Source organism: Canis aureus, chromosome 1 (genome assembly GCF_053574225.1).
Source record: "Canis aureus isolate CA01 chromosome 1, VMU_Caureus_v.1.0, whole genome shotgun sequence".
Classification (NCBI taxonomy): Eukaryota; Metazoa; Chordata; class Mammalia; order Carnivora; family Canidae; genus Canis; species Canis aureus.
The window spans coordinates 119042746-119047158 of record NC_135611.1 but is presented as its reverse complement, the minus strand read 5'-3'; the positions used below and the strand labels follow the sequence as shown (position 1 = coordinate 119047158).

The 4413-nt window shown below is 52.5% G+C and overlaps 1 long non-coding RNA gene across 1 annotated transcript; it reads right to left on the bottom strand.

Moving 5' to 3' along the window:
• Positions 1-248: 248 nt before the first annotated feature.
• On the bottom strand, positions 249-3716 carry LOC144288064 (uncharacterized). The gene is made up of 2 exons (XR_013356018.1): positions 3524-3716; positions 249-670 (listed from the first exon to the last, which is right to left on the bottom strand). It is a non-coding gene; the product is annotated as an uncharacterized LOC144288064 (long non-coding RNA).
• Positions 3717-4413: the final 697 nt, after the last annotated feature.

Here is a 4413-nt window from a genome sequence, read left to right as displayed (position 1 = left end):
AGCCAGGCCCAGGGCTCCGCAATGGGGCACGAGACCACAGACGATCTGGCCTGCACGTCTGGTGCGCGTGATCGGCGTGATCGGTTTTGGAAACTGGTCTTGCAGCCCCACCTCGCTGGCCGAGAGCCAGCAGGGAACAAAGCCAGCGCGCTCGTTTCAATACTCTCCACAAACTCTGCTCCCGTCCCATAACTTATTTTGAACGTAATTATATTATTTGGAGGAACCGATTGCCAAAACTCGGAAAATAAAACCAATCTCCTACAGATGTTTATTCACGACCGGGATTGGAGGCGCAGCACCGAAGGGCACAGCTGAATGTCTCACTCTGAGTCAAGACGGCGCGCCTTCGTGGTGGCTTACGCGTCAAAGTTCTTGGTGAATTAATTCGCAAGGAGGTGATCGTCCTTCCCCATGCTTGTCACCTCCAGGGTGGCTCCGTCTACAGTGAAACTCGCCGTCCTCTTGGTCTCGGCCTGGCTTCCGAGCAAAGGCACTTTATCAGATGAAGAAACCGATGTCTGAGTCAGTGCTGGAGCGAGCGTTCATGTAAGCAGCTCAGGTCTGCGACCCTCGGGGACCCCTCTTGCCCTTGCGGCTTCCAAGAGTTGACCCCTCGGTGGCGGGGAAGGGCCAGCGGAACCCATCTGGGGTGGCATCTCAAAGGGTGCTGCTGGAAAGAAGGGATTGGGACCCATTATAGGGTTTTTGGAAATGTACAGAAGTGTCTCTATCAGAAACAGCAAGAGAAATGGAAGTGATAGCTCGGAATGTCAGCATGAACTGGGTTTGCATTTACTGTCCACAGACTGGAGGACAGTTCCTTTTTTTCTTTTTTAAAGATTTTATTTACTTATTTGTGAGAGACACAGAGAGAGAGGCAGAGACACAGGCAGAGGGAGAAGCAGCCTCCATGCAGGGAGCCCGATCCCAGGACCCCAGGATCACGCCCTGAGCCGAAGGCAGATGCTCAACGGCTGAGCCACCCAGGTGCCCCTGGAGGGCAGTTCTTGTTCATGGCTGTGACCAGTGGTCTCTGTTTATGCCTGTGACCGGGCACCCTCCTGGGGGTCCCCTACGCCATAGGCAGGGCAGGGCTCCCTGGGTCTAACGTTGAAAGCTTTGAAATCTCCCAGGCTACCAGCCACTCCTCTCGATCTCTAGACAGAGGTTCAGCCTGGAGCCAGAATGCATCTCTCAGGAGCTTCCTCAAGGCTGGAAGGGCCTGGAACACCCCCACCTGTCCCAAGGCACGGAGGCCTCCCCTTAGGGCCCTTCCCAGATGAGCAAATGTAGGGAGGCCACTCTGCGTTTTGCAAAGACTGCTGTCCAGGCCAGACTTGAGCTGCTCGGGTTCTGTCGGGAGGTTGGCTCAAGCCTTTCCCTGGCCAATCTTTTGAGGGGACCCCTACGCAGAGAGGCGGGTGAGCAAGAACCCAGGGCCACGGGCAAGCAGAGCACCCAGAGATCCAGAGCGCTAGATCCACACGTGTTCAGCCCCGCACCCGCATACGGATCTGAAGAGAAGGCCGAGGACCCGGCCCCTTTGAGCGTGATCACCTCACAGGAGGCGAAAAAGCAAGGAAGGCCCAGTTTAGGCCAGGTTCAGTACTGGCACGCAGCCACGACGCACGGGCTCCGGGGAGGAAATCCAGCAGCACACAGACCTCAGGCGGCAGGTCTTAGACGTCACTTTACCTCCTTCGCTGGGGCTGAGCCTAAATTTTGATTTATCAGATTGGCCTTTCCAGGTTCCAGTGACCAATTAAGATGAAAGGGCCAGGCAGCCCGATGGCGCAGTGGTTTAGCACCGCCTTCAGCCCAGGGTATGATCCTGGAGACCCGGGATCGAGTCCCACATCGGGCTCCCTGTGTGGAGCCTGCTTCTCCCTCTGCCTGTGTCTCTGCCTCTCTCTCTCTCTGTCTCTCTCTGTGTGTCTCTCATGAATAAATAAATAATAAACAAAATCTTTAAGATGAAACGGCCTTTCACCGTTCACAAGGCTGATCAGTGCGGCACCGCCGTGTGTGCCAGGTCCCCAGCTCACAGTCACCGAGGCTGCCCATGTGCCTCTGATGGAAACTTTTTTATGGTTTGACAAGAATTTGATGTGAATCTTTTTTTCCACCAAGGGCCGGGCCTCTGGACACAATGCTATACAGTAACCCTGTAATCTTGGGACTTAATCAAAACATATTCCAACAACTTATTCTGGTGCTACAGATGAATGTTTATTTTAAAAAGATTTGCTAGAGCTTTTTTTTTTTTTTTTCCCTTTCTTCTTCTTCTTCTTCCTCTTGGAGCTAGATTTCTCCCCGCCCTAAGTCGTCCTCTCCCGCTCCAAAGACTGTGTCATATGCTCAGGTCGTAATTAACCACAGAGCTGTTTCGGAGAAGGGGACAACGAGAGGACATTTGACAAAGAGTTAACAGATGTCATCTCGGAGGCTGCTGGCCCACTGCTGCTGGGTCATTTGTGGGATGGAAGCTGATTTTGCTGCTGTTGTCAACAGAGAGTAGTAATAATTATATGCAGGCTGCATTAGGCATAACAGATTGGATGTAGAACATTCTGTTAAAAACCGGCTTGTATCCTGTTTCTCTCCAGATACAATGGAGAAGACCCCTCGTTCCCAGTCCTGGAAGTCATCCCCAAGGATTCTCGCAGACTTTCCAATAGAGAAATAGGTCATGTTCCTGCATGGCAAATGCTGCCGAGGTCCGGGTATGGCAAAAAGGCCGGCTCCAGAAGGAGTGCAGGCACACTCCAGTGAGCCAGCCTCACCGCACCCCAGAGCTGCCTTTTTCCATTTGAAAAATGAAAGAATTAAATTCAAAACAAACAACTTCAATTTAACACCAAACTACAGGATAACCAATCTTAAAAATGTCACAGCGTAATGGATCTTAATACCCATAGAAAACACAAAAACAGCACCATTGTTCCCCAGCAAGGCAGAGCAACCTCGCAGAATTTCAGTGAAGGAGAAAGAAGGGAAAAACACCTTATTACTTCCAACCCCTGCGAGCCATTTTGGTCTCCAAAGGTTTTAGGCTGCCCGAGGCCGTGTGTCTGCAGTGTTTCGGGAAATGACTTGCCTTTGCACGAACGCTGCTCTGTTCTGCAGCGAGGCTGCTTGCCCCGGAGCAGCGCCGCTCCATTTCTGGTTAACTCTTCCTTCCCGGGCCCGCCGCGCAGCAGCAGCGCAGCCAGGGCCCAGGGAGGCCGAGGCCAAGGCCAGGGCCGCCCGGCCTCCTGCAGGGCAGCGGGGTCCGCAGCCAGGCCAGGAGCAGCTTCTCAGAGGTGGCGGCTCCTGCAGGAAGGCCGGCTGCCTCCCACCCCACCCCTACTTTTTCAAGACCCTATTCTCCAGCCAAGCTATAAAGCAATTATCAGAAGACCCACAAACGGCACAGCCGAAGCCAGGGGACACAAGTGGGACCAGGTGAAGCCAAGAGCGACCGATCCAGCCTCTCGGGCGGGGGGGGGGGGGTCCCCCCACTCGGGGAGGGGCAGCTTACCGCCTCTGCCCCAGGCCTGGGCAGGACGCTCTTCTGCTGCTTAGCACCATGCGAGCAGGGCCCAGCCAGCCGGCTGGACAGGAACCAGGCTTGAGGACACTTCATTCCCCCGTGACTGTGACCGAGGGACGCAAAGTGACAGAAACACATCCGCCTGAACATCTGAGCGGGGAACGACAGAAAACCGCTTAGCACTTAAGAGGTTAACACAATTCCTAAGTGTTCGGCAATCACTGCAATTTAGTGCCATTTCGATTATTACACAATAAACAGACCCTGTTGTCTGGAAGCAAATTTTTATGAGTATAGCTGAAGGGGCTGCAACTTATTTAGCTGCTGAAACTCGCAGGGAAGGAGCATTTCCGAATGCTAAGACCACGGATCAGAGATGCAGGTAGCAGACAGAGGTTATTCTTGGGTCACTGCTCTGGTGAGCTCAATGCCGTGACCTTTAAAATGAGGATATCGTTAAAAGGAGATAAAGTTCACCCAAGTGTTCTTTAAACAGAACCACTTTAATCACGATCCTGTTGGGTTTCCGAGTGAAGGATTTGGGGATTTTCAGAAACATGTTATGTTCAGGAAAGAACATCATGTTAACATGGACTGGGGGATGTGTAAACCATTTGCCTACCTCGAATATACATTACACACACACACACACACACACACACACACACACACACGGATGCATCCACATCCAAAACAGCCAGTTTGTCCACACTGGCCGCTGCTGTCTTTCACGGGTACATGGGTGCAACGATCACAAACCAGGTCACATTCCTAATATAACAAGAGACCCAGACATTGAAAGTGGAGAACAGAGAGGTGGGCAGATACTGCAGTTCACAAAGCCTGTGCAAAACTTCACTACACATTCATCTCTGGGA